The 17,262-nt window shown below is 40.0% G+C and overlaps 1 protein-coding gene across 1 annotated transcript in view; it reads left to right on the forward strand.

The window, feature by feature from the left end:
• LOC129730581 (zinc finger protein Elbow) overlaps positions 1–17,262 on the forward strand; it is a 53,636-nt gene that overhangs the window by 33,686 nt on the left and 2,688 nt on the right. The gene's annotated exons all lie outside the window — the stretch shown is intronic.

The following is a 17,262-nucleotide window of genomic DNA, read 5'->3' on the forward strand; positions in this document are numbered from 1 at the left end:
CACTGGTTCATAGGTACTTTCCAGTTTACAACGATGACTAGCGCTTTGGATTTGGAACTGGCTCACCATACCTAAGTTTGGAGGAAACCACGCTGGCAAGAAGTTTTTGCTTAGATTGTATACCGCTGAGCTATTCGACAACAGAGACAATACTGCGATAGCAGTGGAGGCCCTTTAACAGACATAGTCGACGTGGCTCTTGAACGTAGGCTCTTGGTCAAACATAACCCTCAAAAGTTTTAAAGGGCGCTTTGAGGTAATGCTGCAGTCTCCGACTCTGACCACCGCCTGTTGTCCTGATTTACGGTTGTTCACAACCGTGACCTCTGTCAACGTTACGTATGCAGTGCGTAGCCGTTAACTCGACCTCGTCGATCGACTCGCCATAGGCCTCCGGTGTTATGTTGTCCGCAAAGCCGACGTTCACGACCTTTTTGTTTCAACACTCCTTCGTACATGACCTTCCACAACACCGAGGTTCAGGAAATGATTTTCCAAAATCTTGTATAACATGGATGCTCCTAAGCACGAGTGCTATGAAGTCAGAGCTATTATACGCATTCTTTACGTCAATCGTGATGATTGCACACCAGTGAATACCCCTTCTCTTGCGCATCCCCTTATGTCAGTCCATCTATAGTCTCGAAAGCGACTGATGTCTTGTCCGCTATTTATACGCATGATGTTGATCCCTCAAGCGTCATTCGAATCAGTTTCGTCGGAAACACGATTTGTAGCATTATATGCCGTAGCTCCCAGTTGGTCTCGAGGTACGATGGCCTAACAAGCCAGTCATCGTAGGTTTGAGTATCGACTAGGGATGGACTGTTAGTGTCAGTAGGATCGTAGCGCTATCCCCACAACTGTCCTGTACACCTAACAGTTGGTTGCGAAGTCTGTGTATAATAAACAGAAGTTCGAATACCGGACCGGAGCGTAAAAGCTTTGCTTTGCTCATTTCGCCTGACTGAATCGTACGCCACTTTTAAATCTGCAAACAGATGAATCAGAGTCTGCAGGTTGTATACCCGGAATTTACCTAGGATCTGACGCAGTGTAAAGTTTCGATCCGTTGGTGAGAGTGCCTCTCCAAAACCAGCCTGGTATTCCCCGTCTAAAGGTTTCTCCAACGGTCCCAATTTCAAAAACAGTATACGGGAGAACACTTCATACGCAGAATTTAGGAACTTGATATTTCCATAATTTCTGCAGGCGAGTCGATGGCCCTTCTTATAGATAATACCAATGAGCCCTTCGAGTCGTTTGACATTTGTTCATCCCAGATTCGTAAATTGGATTATCATAGAACTCATCCTGGATGCCATCGAATTTATCGGTGCGCAAGTGTTGATTAACCTGTAGTTGAAGAATTTTTCATTAATTCTCCACACGCATGTACAGTTATTTACGGGCCTCCAACGGGTGACTCTATTCTTCTGGTTACGCAACACCTTGTTCTGCTGTCTTGCCGCCACTGTAGAAGATGTGTGAGTAATGGGGTCTATTGCGCGAAGCCCTTTCACTGGAATTTAGCCTGGATTGCCGCGATTTCCACTCCGAGTCGACTTAGCTCTCGAGCAAGCAATGCAGCCATTGTCCGTCCGTAGAGTGTTCGAACGTTCCAAGTTTCCAATCGTTTATCCTTGCACTTGTCTATGTTCATTGCTGCGGTCTGCGCTGATTGATCCTTCCTGTATATCTATCTTATTATTCATTCGTGGTGTTATAGCGTTCGGTATACTTCCTCACCAGGGCTGCGACACCTACATCTCGTTGTGGGGCTGCCACCTACGCTGACGAGATGCAGTGTTGTAGTCATTTAGTCTCTGAATATAGCGTTCCTGCGTTATTTTTTTTTCATTCATCAACCCATCGAAACGTCAATTTCAATGCCTCGTCTTTAATAATTGCGAGATAATCAGGTTTCTCTCTGCTTTCTTCCTGTCTCCTTCTCTCTCTCCCTTTTCTTTTTCTCTAATAGCTCTAGCATCTTTATATTTTCCGATCTGAATTGAAACTGAAGGAAAATAAAGGTTTTATGAATTAGGAGAAAAATTACATGAGAATCGGGAATGACTCCATATAGGTTAGCAGAGTAATAGCAAATGGTATTAAACAAAGAGCAAAAGAAGTTCTATTTATTCTGTTCTCGTTGATTGCATCGCCTAATTAAAACAATAAAAAATTCGAGATTTCTGAAATGATTTTATATGATTTCTAATCGATTCTCATGCATAAAAGTTGTGTTCATATTTAAGCCATATATAATAAAGTGCCTGAGTGATACAACAGTTAATACATTATCTAATACTATAGACATCAGATAACATACTAACTCATCTGATAAAGAAAGTTTTACGAAAAAAGAGCGAAACCGGAACAGATTTCAATAAAAAAACAAGTTTTAAAAAATGTATTACTCTTGTATCAAATTAATAAAATAATATCATTCTTGTACAACAATGACATTATTCGTGCTCAATATGCTCACTTACTATCGGGCTGTTTATCTCAAATGCTGCAATTGTCGTAATGTGAATAATACATCCTTAAGTGTAAATTACGCAAGTTTTTATTACAAGGCATAAATTCAAAATAGTTCGCACTGGTCCAACTGACACACATTCCGTGATCGGCAAAAAAAATAATCCGCCACTGCACCACTGGGAAGGCAGGCAAATGAGCTTGGTGTGAACTACCGCATGCTGTTGTACTAAGTGGTGAAACGACCCGAACAAACCGACCATAATCCACACAAAAGCGCAATATCAATAATACACAATACATTAACCGCCCGATATTGTTTGGCTCATGGAGAGTGCATAAAGCACCATCCATTCTCGGTGCTGCCATGCATGTACGCGCGAGTGTGTGTATGTGTGCCTACAAGAGCAATCGATGAAGACCCTTTTGCATACAAAAGCCATAAAACATCGCATTTAAATAATATATACGGTCATAATTTATTGATAATAGCTTTTAATGTGGCACATTCAACGGTAGAAAACTGCAATATATTAATAGATTTTATTGAAATCTCGGCTGTATAAATTATTGGATAAACGATGCTGGCGACGAAACTTCCGCAGGAACTCGATGCGATTCCACTGCTCCAGTGCGCGCGAAGTAAATTGATCCGTTCTGCTGCATCGCGTCGGTCTTCGTGCTGCGAGCAACCGTTCCGACATCCATCGTGATATCTTTCAAAGATCACTATCTATTTAGCGCTTCGTAACGTTTTGCTGAATGAATGCGATTGCTGTGTAAATATTATTTTAGAATCAATCACTCTTGGTCGTAAATAAGCTGAACAGGAATAATCATGTTGCAAAGTACAAGTTTTCGCACGGATTTGTACTGCGGAAATCTTTTTCATCATTTTTGCGATACTAGTTAAGGTACATAAATAGTGGTTAAGATACATTAGATGCCACCAACGCCCTTCAGTTGGACAAAACACTCGTGCACTAAATAACTGAATGTTTTGATTTTAATTTAAGCATGGTGCTTCCAATTTCTCAACTTCTTCATGCTCAATTAATGTATATCTATTCACACGATGTATTAAACATGCAACCTGCAGCACATGTGTGCTCTTCGTAGACAAGTAGACAGGAACATGGCTTCGGTTGCCCCGAAGGCATGCATTAAATCATGTAAGGCATTCATACCTAATGTGTAAAACTAGCGAACCACTCAGCATTGGCACAACCGCATTCAGAGCAACGTAAGCCGCCTGCAGTCTATTTTACTTCCATACGAAGTTCGCTCTACAGCAGCCCTATGAAGATATTGTAAATGCAACTTCTCGGCAGCGCAGCTATGCATAAACTATTCGCTAATTTACTCACCTGTTGTTGAGCGTAATGATTATGATTACATTCGTGTACAGAGTATAGGTAATATTTATTTACGGCACATCTATGGCGGCCATAAAAGCTACTTTGTACCCTACTAGTGCCAAAGGTGCACTTTCAGAAGACCAGAGTGTGATTATTAGAGAGGTTTCTTGCTTGTTGATTTTTTTAAAGGCAGAAAGCGACACAAAGAAATAATCTCTTGCATTTAAAACTAAAATATTGTAATTATTTTCGGATTGGTTTTGACAAAAGTTTATATATGGAAGACTCTTCCGAACATGAAACTATTTTTGTTGCGTGTTATAGGCGAAAAAAGTTTTTGTGAGAAGACTTCCTTGAGCTTGGACTCTTACAATTGTATTGAGTAATTGTAGCACAATTTTATTTTACCTGTTTTTTTAATGCATTTTTGATCAAGGATTTTATTTTATTTTATTTATTTCTTCTATTGGATCAAATATTCCTCAAGCCTAGAATGAATAGGGAAACATTCGTGGTGAAATTTTATTACAAAATATATTTTTCTACTTAACTTCCGACTTGCACTCATGAAGCAGTAAGATTTTAGATCATGTTATTCTAACTAACACAGACATAATATTGCCATCAGAACGAATATTCCTCTCGAACCAACCTGTTTCGGAGGTGAACTAGAAAATGTCTGTGAATAATATATCTTAGGATGGATATTCCTATTATTTCACTGAATTAACAAATGTTTACAGGTTGCAGAAAGAAAGTGAAGAGAATTTTTATTTTTATTTTTCGTATTTTATTTCTAGTTTCTTTTCCGTTTACAGTTCTAGAGGCAAGCAAAATATAATCAAAGTAAATTTCAACAGTGTTCCGTTCAATATTCACCAAAGCCACAATGCCAGTACGAGATATCAATCACTACCATTACTCCAGTAGCGCTTATGAACTTCATCAACCATTTCAGAAATATTGCTTTGAGCACTGTTTTAAGATGAAATGGAAAATATATTTTATCCATTAAAATCGCCTAGTTCCGCATTAATAACTATCCCACTTAGTAACTCTTGATCTTCTAATCAGTTTTGTCGAGAATGTCACTACACTACATCTTGATACCCAGCAGCACATTTCTAAGTGCTCAAGTTACGGTATTGAATCCATCATTTCTAACAAACATTTATCTTTTTTTTTTCACCTATTATGACATTCACAAATGTGACCTCAGCAAAGGGAACAGTGCTTTTTCGATCTTATCAACATTCGTTTTTATCACTACTTGCCAAATATCTGCTCGATTTTCTCACGCTTCCTATTTCAATTTTATCGCACTTCAGAAGAATTCAAAATCAATAAAAATGCAGTTTCAGTTATATTAAGATTTATTTGCAAAATACTCTACATTTCTTCCTTCATAGAACAACCAAGTTTTATATTATTCATTTGTGTCATAATTTTGTGAAAAATAAATCGTAAAAAGCGTATTTCATTTACTTTGAAGCAAAAATTACGTCTTTCTCGAGCAGTTGATAACGATGGTCTATTCAAAGTTCGTTATCGAGCAGTTTGGTGTTAATAGAACATATCGATGGAAAATGATAAAATCTAGTAGTTCCACAGTTTCACATGAGCAACTCTGAGCGGTATAAAATCAAATTCATATTGCAAGTATAAACCTTGCGAAAGTTCGCGAAAGTGCTATGGAGACAAATATTGTAAACTAACGTTTTTTGTATATTTGTTGGCATCTTGAACTTCTATTCCATTGAACTATGGAAGTGAATTGTTTCACTCAAAAAATCATATTCACGATGAAATTTTTTTTGACCGTGATAAAATCGAAAAAGCACTGTAATAAAAAATTTCACCACCATAATTGGGCTGTTTCAAGTAGGGAATCCAACTGCGTTTCAGCCAAGGACTGAAAGCTTGACTTAATTAATTTACACTGCTAATGAGCAAACACCGCTATAAATCCGAGAAACGCAAAGCTCCGCATCCGTTCTGGCTTTTGACAAAATACCGCCTTCACGACAAGGATGGCGTGTTTGACGGTCAATAAATTTTGATGAATCTGATCCCGCGTCACCGACGAGGAGCCGTTTTGTTTCGCCTGCGGTTGATCTGCGTTCCTCTGAAACCACCCAAATGTGACTGAATGATGTTTGATGTGCCTTTGCTTGACTTCCGAGAGGCAAATGTCGGTGCAAATAAATAATGGTAATCCTTCGCCATGCAGCTCTCAACTCAACACATCCAAGTCTCGACAACATTAGGAAAGGTTTAATTCGCCGTTAAATTAAGTCATGTTTTTGTGAGTAATTCGAATCGTTCTAACTTAGCCGAAATTCCTACGCAAGAGGTGGGGCAAAGAACTGAACGCCTTTCAACAGAAGCGTAACAAATGTCTCGAGCATTTTATCCGTAACAGTTGATTGTAAATTATTTATGAGCTGGGCGAATGCTTTGACTATGAGAATGTTTGAAGACGCAAAGCGTTTTGGGAGTGGATGAAATCACCTTGCCGAAGAAACTATAATTAAATTTATTATTAGGTATAGAGAACACCAGCGAGCGATAACTCTTTTGATCATTCATTATTCGTTCACGCTCTAGCTAAACTGTCTTTGAGGATTGTTGCCTTCTCGTAGTTCCACTGTTTCGTAGTTCCATTCGTTATAGTTACTGCCATCAAATGAATATAAATGACGAATTAATGAAATAATTTATTCTCGCAGCTCATTTCTAGATCTGGAAGTGAGCGGTAAAAATGGCAATATTTCTGTAAACACTCATAAATCATATGATTTATGATCGCTATTCATTAAAACAAATTGGTATCGCCGCAGATAATGACAGTTTGGTCGTTTATTTTAATTCATACACAATGAGAAATCAATAATGGATCCGACTGAACGTTGGAAAAGAGCACAATTGGCCGACTGGGTTTCGCGCTCGATAAAACAAAATAAATCATTATAACGGGTTTCATTGCTTTGGTAAAATTGGGCACATATACGTCACCCGGGTCCAATCGATTCGAACGGAACAACGAAGGTTTCTCTTTTGAAAATATATAATTATGGACAAGAAATTATAACCTTTTTCCAACACAAACTAGTAGTTTTGGTCTAGAACTGCATTGCATTGGACTGTTGACGTTGTTCAGTGTTTACAACCTCGTCACACGTTACCTTATACCCATGTACGGTGACATGCCTTTGCCTGTATGCTTCATTTAGTCTACATCAGCCAGCTGACATCAGCGTCAACTCTCCTCAACTCGCCATTTGTCATCGCTGTAGACTGGGCAGGGTCATTCTCGTGCTTGCGTATACTCGGTTAACTATCCGCTTCAACGCCTGTCACTGACCACGCATCGGAAATTCACTTTGCAACTCAGTTCTGTGGTTTTTCCTTCCGACATGTTTATTAATAAATATAATGTCAACCGATGTTTTATAACGATGGCACAAACCGCATTTTAATTGAAGAGCTGTAACTGGCTGAATATTTCAAGCGTGTCTCGTTGTCGTTCTTTATGTGTATGAATGTTTCTTTTTTGAATTTTATCTTTTGTTATATTTTTATCTTTGTATTTCTCTCCTTAATAAATAATAATAAGATGAGTTGGTGTCCGTATATCATGAAATAACTCAAGAACGGATTTCTTTTTGTAATCGTTTTGTTTTGTTCAGGTTTATATACCGTAAACATATGAAAATCAACTGTAGAAGTTAAAAATTGAAAAAATCCTGAAAAACGAATTACGGTAGTGGAGCTGTTTTAGCCAGTGTAGTTTTGTTTTACACTTTTTGCCATTTTATTTTAAACATATTGCAAGGGGTTTACTGTTGATAACAACAACTGCTCCTTAAAGTTTGTTGCATGAAATCTTGAATATTCATGCAAGGCCTGCTTCATACTGCATGTGCACATAGAAAATAAGATACTCAAATACAGCTCAACTACACGTTTCGGCCAATAAACGCTAAAATCGAGTACGCAAAGGAGAAGTCCTGTGAGCTCCTTATAAGAAAACGTATGAAGAGTGCCCACAACACGACACATAGATCGTCGTCCGAAATATGAACGCACAAATTGGACGGCAGGAATTCTTTCGTCCCACTCACTCAGCACTCCTGGAGTTACCCCAATGGAGATACCTGCTCCCGGATAGACATACTGACCGCAGAAGTTATCGATGCACAGTCTGTTCGGAGGCCTAACGTCGATTTAGGTCACTATCTTGTGGTAGACAAGACTTGCATCCAGCTGTTCAACGCATTGAAATTAAGATCGAAGAGGAAAAGGTCTGAACATCCAGAAGCTATCAGCGGAAAGAGTTGCTGCTGAGTTCACACGGAAAGTTGATGGACGGATCAATGAACCAGTTGAAATCTATAAGAAGGGACACAGACTCGATTGTAGCAACTGTCAAGGAATAACCCTTCTCACTACCGCATATAAAATTGACTGAGGTAACAGCAGGAAGCCTTTCTTGGTGCAGTTTTCAAGCGAGACGAGTTACGACGGACCGAACAAATCCTCAAAAGGTTCCACGACACATCATCTGTTTATATTCAAAGCGGCGTGCGACTCAGTGAAACGCAACAAGATATGTCAGATTGTGCTTGAGCTTGGTTCCGCAACCAAACTGATTAAGCTGAGTCATTCGATTCTTGACAGTTTCGCATAAAGTATCAGGACAGCGGGTGACGTTACGAACACGTTTGTGATTGGTGTCCCACATCAAATTACATCACCGGAAATACGCTGCAGAAAATTACCCATTGAGTATTTTGTCTTGAAAATTTGTGTAGAAATAGTTTGGAGTGTATTGTATTTTTACGGCTATCAGTATTTAAAAAATTGGAAATGCCGTTACCCGAAAAGCAACGCCGCGATTTGATTTTGCGCAAGCCCCTGGAAAATCATTATCGCTCTTATGGGGACATCGAAAAACAACTCAACGGTGCGTCTTATGAATAGACGTTACTACGAAACTCTGAGCATCGAACGGAAGGAATAATGCGGTCAAAATGAATGTTCTATTAATGATCAGGATTACAAGCGTGTTGTGAAAGCGTTTACGCGTAATCCCAATTATTCGGTCAGGGATGTGGCCAAAAAGTTGAATCTGTCCAAGTCTTTCGTTTAGAGAGGTATAGACCGGGAGGGACTGCATACGTACAAAGTGCAGAAGGCTCCAAATCATGACGAATGGCAGAATACGATTAAAAAGTCACGGGCCCGGAGACTGTGTACCCAGATGCTGACAAAGCCACATTGTTTTATCATCAATGATGAGACTTACGTCAAGGCGGACTTCCAGCAAATTCCGGAGCTACTGTTATTCATTGCCCAGCACAAGTTTGATGTTCCGGAAGAAATGAAGAAGCAGATGTTTTCAAAGTTTGCCAAGAATTACCTGATTTGACAAGCGACCTGCTCATATGGCAAAAGACGTGCAAAAAGAGTACGCCTTTCGTGACTACCGGGACTGTAAAGGACATGAACCCCCCCAGCGCACCTGAACTGAGGCCCAACGAAAAATACTAGGCTACTATGGAGCAGGGACTACAAAAACATCCCAAGGAGGTCAAATCTTAAAAAGACATGAACAAAATTAAGCTTCCGTACAGGCCTACGTCATGTGTTCTCTCATGCTTCTAGCGTTTGCGGACGACATCCATAATATCGGAATTAATCGTAAAGCTATGGAGGATGGCTCTTAGAAGAGAAGTTGCGAGAATTAGACTTACCATAAATACTGTCAAGACGAAATATATGGTGACTGACAAAGCGCGTGGTAGTCCTACGGCGTTGATGTTGTGGTGGTGATGGGTGGGGATACTTTCGAAGTGGTTAATGAATTTGTTTAACGTGTTACACTTGTAACGTGTAATAACGAGGTGAACCGCGAGGTGAGGACGCGAATTACGCCAGCGAACAGGGGTTATAACGGATAACGTAGCCAGTTTATGTTCCGCATTTTACAGATCCGCACGAATTTTGCGCTCTGCAGGAGGCTGATCCTCTTTGCGCTCTACGTAGTAGAAGGCCGAACGACGAGCACATTGGGTCTTCGACTAAAAATCCTGCGATTAATACTCAGCGGCAAATTTTAAAATGGGATGTGGTGCAGGCACATGAATAACGAGCTGTACGAAGTATACAAGCAAGCTGATATTATCAAGCTGATGAAACGTAGCACGTATGGCACATGTGGGACCAGCAGCGGTAATATTCAACAGAAACCCGGATAGAGGCCGACGAATTCGAAGCAAACCCCGCACGCGTGTGATGTGTGCTGTCGATGAGAATTCCCGAGCAGTGAGTGTAAGGAGCGACTGGGAAGAAACCTAGCCTTTCTCCGTTACAGCTTTTCTGGTAAAACATTCCTCAGGATTTCACCTGCGTCACAATGTTACGCCAACCACTTAGTCCATGGCAGCTTGTCTCCAGTTTCTTAAGCGACCTGAATTTTCGAGATCTTGCTCCAATTCCTCCAACCACCTAGCTCGTTGCGCGGCTCTTCGTCTTGTACCGGTAGGATTCGCGACGACACCATTTTTACAAGATTGTGGTCCGGCATTCTTACAACATATCCCGCCCATTGTATCTTTCCAGTTTTAGTCACTTTGTGGCTGCTGAGCTCACCGTAGAGTTGCGCCAGCTTGTAGTTCATTATTCGCCTCCATGCGCCATCCTCACATACTCCGCCAAAGATGGCCCTAAGCCAAGTGCAAGTCTTCCTCGAGCATTGTCCATGTCTCGTACCTGTAGAGGACTACCGGTCTTATGAGCGTCTTGTACGTGGTTCACTTGGTATGGAAGAGAACATTGCCATACTTTAGCGTCTTAGAGAGTTCGTAGTAGGCACGAGTTACAATAAGTCTTCGAATTTCTCTGCTGCAGTTGTTGTCTGACGTTACCAATGATCCGTGGCAGTGCAGCAAATTTTCGACACTGCAAACGAAAGTGACAAAAACCGCAGTTTCACTGTCTCAAATTGAAACAACCTTCAGCGTCAGCAGCGTCAATTTTCAATGAAAGTCCGGTCATTGAAAGAAACGAGATGCCTGATTTGATATAGAAATTATTTGTTTTGAGCAAATTCATTGCATGAAGTCGATAAACTGTAAAAGCATCTACATTCTCAATCGCATAAACATCGCTAAAGCAACACAGCGTGTGCGAAATCACAGAAATGCTGCTATCACTGTCAACTGATTGGAGCTGAAAGTCTCTTTCATTCTCAATTTCAACCGGAAATCCTTTCATGACAGTGAAGGTTTGCAGCTCTGATCCATGGTACACAAATTCGTCAACCCCCTTGAACTCATCTCCGTCGATAATTACGCTACTGCCTATGCGAGCCCTATCCCGCTCAGTTACCCCTGCTAGTAGATATTTGGTCTTCGACGTTTCCACTTTCAATTCAACCTATTCTGCTCAACGTTTCAGCTAGGTGTACAGTTCAGCAACAGCGTGGAACATCCTTCTGACAAGGTCCACGTCCAACTGATCAAATTTGTTAAAGATCGTGCCCTAATGTTAAAAATCGCACGTTTCATAACGTCTTCAAGCGTAATGTTGAACAGGTGGCAGGAAAGACCGTCAGTTCAGTTTCGCAGGGAAGTCATTTTCGGCCATAACCTTCCTTAGCTCTACCCGGCCGATAGTGTCGTAAGCGGCATAAAATCGATAAATTGGTGGTGCTCAGAGACTTGGAGGATCTGCCGCAGCGTAAAGATTTGATCCGTTGTCGATCGCCCATCCACAAAACAGGCTTGGAAACTTCCCACAAATCTTCGTGCTAGCGACGAGAGGCGGTGAAAGATGATTCGGGAGAGTACTTTGTAGGCTGTGTTTAGAGGGGACGGGACACCACGCATATGGACGCTAGGCATATGGTGGTTAGGCATAGTATGCTAGGCATACAGACGCGAAGCATAATGGATGTGAGGCATAATGGATACGAGGCATACTGCCATAAGGCATAACAGACGTGAGGCCGAATGGACGTGAGGCCGGATGGACGCGAATACGTGGCCGAATGGACGTGAGGCCGAATACGATATTGTATGATCGCATGAGATCCAATTATCGTGACTATGTGTTCCGGATTTGCAACTTACATTCCGCAGAAGAATCTATTGAAAAATATGTTGCACCCTTGATGATTGACAAAAAGCGTCATTCAATGAATTGTATATTTAACTCAGATATTTTTTACTCTACGTAACTCTTTAGGAATATATTTACACTTGAACTACAGTGTAAATATATTCCTAAAGAGTTTAGGTTGGGCATAATATTTTTTTAAATCATTCGGCGCAGACGCATAATCGAGGGCAAGGAAACGAGGCGGCACTAAGCCGCCGTGGTTTCCACAGTCCGAGCCGGCCGCCGACCCACCGTCGAAAGTGGCGGCCTCTTGCACACAAACGACTGATCTACTGGTTTGCTAGGTCTACTCAAACAGAGTTTCTTTCCCTTAGTTAAGTCCGAACGAGCGGTAGCGAGTAAGGACAGCATTCGCTCGAACAGCGAGTCAGCCGAAGGCCGCGCTTGTGTTGCTTTCCAAATGACACTCTGAAGCGAAATACATGTTTCCAAATGACACTCTGAAGCGAAATACATGTTATTAAAAGAGGGCTGTGATGATGATAACGATAATACCGTATTCCGCCTCACTTCCCCTCGGCCTTATGTCTATTCGGCCTTGTGTTTATTCGGCTTTGCGTCCATTCGGCCTTGCGTCCATTCAGCCTCGCGTCCATTCGGTCTCGTGTCTATTCGGCCTCGCGTCCATATGCCTCGTGTCCGTATGCATGCCATCCATTATACCTAGCGTACTAGGCCTTGCGTCCGTATGCCTCGCGTCTGTATGCTTAACGGGGTGTCATCGTGTTTAGAATCGTGATCGCTCGGTAGTTCTCACATTTCAACTTGTCGCCCTTCTAGTATATTAAGCATATTACTCCCACCTTCCACTCATTCGGTAGCTGTTTTGTATTCCAGATCCTGACTATCAGCTGATGCAGCTGATTTGTTGCGTTTTAGCTGCTTGATAGCATACTTAACTTTACTTATCGTGGGGGGGCGATATGTCTCCCTTATCCGCACGAGGGGTGCGTACAATAAAATCTTTCTTTCAAAACGTTGATTGTTTTTTAAATCGTTCTATTTATTGGGCATTTCGTGTTTTTCAACTCAAAAGTACATCGATTTATCAAAACAAATATTTATATATAAATCTGGTATATGTTTTAGTACAAGCTATTTTGACTCTCGGTAGAAGTATAAAAGTTTTGTTTGCACTGGTGTTAAAATACAGTAAAGGTAAAAGTATAAATATTATCTTAGGTAATTTCAGAATTGGTAAACTAGCTTCACCATGACACATTTTTGTTACAAAGCTTCATATTTGTGGAAAAATGAAAATATTTCTTATTCAATGTGTTGCAATTTAGATGTATTTATTACACCAGTAGTTACAATTCTAAAACGTATCACAAAACAAATCACCAATTCATGACTATCATTGCCGGAATCAAACTAGGGTAAGGACTTAAGCAGTGGCGCCTATTTTAATCAATCGAAATAAAACGGGCCTCAATCTCCTGAATTCTGATTAATTTCGACAATTTCAATTATGAGAACGAAAACTCTGATTAACTAACTGTCTTACGAATACATAAAATACCGTTCAACACAGAAAAATCTTTGAAAAAACATCAAACGAAAAAAGTTGAATAACTGCAAGCTGCAAGGCGCTATTTGGGTGCTGAAGAAAATCCCCTGCAAAACAGATGCAAATGCTTGAAAGATTCGGGGTGATTGGAGTAGGGTCCCTCGATAAGGAACTGATTATTGTTAAAGTTTGCTAAATCGGTTTCAGAATGTGAAAACAAGTGCTGACAGAGAAAAAGATAGAGAACAATTTGACATACTTATTTTTGTATTTTACCTTACAGATTTTTAGTATTTCTTCTCAATACACAGGCGGCGTCTAACGCTGCTTAAAATATGTTCACTACTCTAACATAACAAGTTTGAAACTTGTTTACTTCTCCTCATTGACAGGCCGAATCGTTTTTCTAACTTTCAATATGAAGCAAATTTCTTAAAATATAATTTTATGCCGAAAAATTTTGTTTTACGCATTACCGTTTGCCCCGTGCGTTGCAGGTAATTGCCAAGGCTTGAAATCGTAGGTAAAACAAGCTCTTTCTCCATCAACGCCACCGGGAGAATTCTAGGACCAGCGTGAACGAGATTGTTTGTACACAAAACATACCATCAATTTAAGTCGTTCCATTCATGCCTACCCCATGCGGCGGACTTGCTACTTTTCGGCACATTCTAATTCGTTGAAAGTAAATTAGTTTATGTAATTAGAGCCGATAGATCAAACGACCCGACCGCGCGGTTGGATCGGCATTTCCCACTTTCATCCTTTCGCGCCTCGTTTACACTGGGCGCTCACTTGCTCACACGAACCTCTCATTAACGTTTATTGTACCATTTCATAAACTTTCCGCTGTTTTATGAAGAAATAAAAACACGGGAAAAGTCTGTCCAATGCTTCATTGGAAAGCATAAAATTTATGACTTGTTAATTTCCAAATGCTCGAAAAGAACAGCAATGTGTGCCTGCATGTACGATTGCGGCTGGGTGTTTGATTCATAAGAATTTTGCACCCATGTAAACACTAGCGATGCAACCTAGCGGATATATTAAACCTATAAGGGTACTGATGCGATATTGGCATTAGAACAACAAAGAGAATTCGGGACCGAAATATGATTTTTGATTAGAGGAAGGTGGTTCAATGCGTCCATTGTCCAGTGAATGAATTAATTTTAAATTTCTCTTTGCAAATCTTGGGTAGAACATAAGACATAATAATCCGAGCTGGGCAATGCCTGCAATACAAACTAACAGCGGAAAGCTTACCTTAAAAGCAAACGAATCTGACGTCCGATAAACCGAGGAAAGATTTGTTGGGCCGGCTGCGGTTTCGCGCTCGATAGATTAAAGGAAATCAACCTAGTGAACCGTGAAATATCGGTTATGATTTATACGAAGGAGAAATAAACAACTTACGGTCGGTCCGAGCGGCTGAACGATTTCAGTTCTACAATTAGGTTGGAAGGAAAACATTAATCACGTGTCTATCAACAAGTGATGTAATTTTTTATCGCCCGCTTCTGGTTCAAACTGTTCGTTGTTTGTGAACTTGATGTAGAACATGCGGCGCGTTGCGATAGGAAATCGATTGCACAGTTGTAAATGATGATGAACTGTAGCCGACGCACTGTTGGAATCGTTTTACTTTTCATTGAACAAAAGTGCTAACATGGTCAAGCGAAAAAATGAAATTTTGACCTTCGCTTGTAGTAGTAATGAGGTTTCGATGCTGAACATAGAAACAAGCTATTATTTCTTTAACAAATACCGGTAGACTTTTGAGTACGGTGAACCTGTTAACACAATTGCAAATACCTGCTTCTATTTTATTGTGAATTTTTCCTAGCCCATGCTGTTACTATCACACTTATACGAATTATCAGACAAACTGCAATAAAATAGTATAACCATAAATTAAGATAAATTAATAATTGATATATTGAATAAACGTTTTAATGAAAATAACACCTTTTCTACAAATTATCTTCTTTGAATTTAAATGTAAAAAATAAATTATAGATTCAGTTCCCGAATCAATGAGTCTACCTGCGACAAAATATGTGTGAAATATGTTTAAAAATTGTATGAAGGGTAACTCCATTGAATACATTTTCATCAGTGTCAGTATCGAATCTTTTCGCCGTCTCCATTCGTCAGCTCCTGATTAATCATATACCGCCTCACACACCAGGGGCGGCAGTGAAAGATCTGAGCTGAAAGAAAATCAACAGTAGCTGTCAAGTTTGTATTACGATGTTTATAGAGCGCATATCAATCGCGCCATTTGGCGGCAAAAAGGTTATTCGACGTTGAAAGTGAAATACCGTGTTCGTGAGTGTGTGGTGGCAAGAACAAGGCGTTGATGGTGCTGCAGCGGTGCCGGCGGTACTTTTATGCTCCCGGGCGGTCCGTCTGTGGTTTGGGAGTGCGGCTTTTTCCCTTTTGCCGCATTACTCATCATTTCCATTTACTCGCTCCTACTTTCAACTTGTCTGTCCATTCGCTTGTACGCACCGACCGCTTCGTCATTTAATCAATCAGTCAGTAGTGGGCTATGTGTACAGTCAGTAGTGGGCTGAGGGTGTACGCATGGCCAACCCACCAGCCGTCTACTACTACTCGGGCCAAAGTCAAAAGTGCAGATGAATCGCATTTGTTTACTCGGCGATCCGGGCCTTTGATCATCCGCCACAGCTCTGCTTGCCTTTTCCGCCTTCATCCATGGATCATCATTTCCTTTCTTAAAACGCGATTCAGGCGTTGTTTTGTGTACACATACATATTATACCGAAAGACAGCCGTATAATGTGAGATGAAATGGACCGCAAAAGAAGCAGAAGTAAAAAATATCTTTTTTGAATGATTTGTGTTTACATTGAACAACTACATAACGCTGCTACTTATTCTTGTCTGAGGAAGTTGATAGGAAGTGACTTGTTACATGTGTAACGTGAAATATGAACGATAGCGAAATGTTTCACATTTGTCCTCTGAACCAAACTGACAGAACAGGTGGAAATTGAATTAAAAATAAAAATCAAAACAAGACTGTTGTCATATATTAGAGTCCCGGTTTGGAAACCCAAAGGAAATATTGCATTAAAACAACAACAGAACGTTGTAAAATGCGGTTAAATAAAAAATTAAAAAAAATACAATGCTAAAAAATATATTCATTCGTAACCTAAGGTAAACCGAGAGATATTATTAGAACACCACAAAAGTAGAAACTTCAAATACAATTGTCGTAGCACCTAATATTATTCATTATTCATTGAAAATTCATTGATTTTTGATTAGAAACAAAATTTAACACACCCCCGAACAAAATTTAACATAATCAGGATTGCCAATGTTTTTAAATTTATTTCAATAAAAATTCATAGCTTGTAACCTTTGCAATCAAAGTTAGCATACATGTTTGCTGCAAAATATTCTCAGCCATTTAAAAAAAAAAGTTTCATCTGGATTAGACTCCAAAAATTATTTCCAAATTTTTCAAAAATCCAGCCCAAAATTTTACGGGAAAGAAAAATTCTGGTGAAAAGTTCGAGCTTAAACCTTTGCAATTATTTGGATCCGCATATGCTTAGAAACAAAATAAAAAAGACAGATGACAAAGTTCATACAAATTTAATTTTGAAGAAGTTGACATTGATATATTTTAAATATTTCAGGGTACTCGCAAACAAATAATCAATTGTTGTAAGAGCGCCAACACTGCTG

This window comes from Wyeomyia smithii, chromosome 3 (assembly GCF_029784165.1).
Source record: "Wyeomyia smithii strain HCP4-BCI-WySm-NY-G18 chromosome 3, ASM2978416v1, whole genome shotgun sequence".
In the NCBI taxonomy this organism is placed as follows: Eukaryota; Metazoa; Arthropoda; class Insecta; order Diptera; family Culicidae; genus Wyeomyia; species Wyeomyia smithii.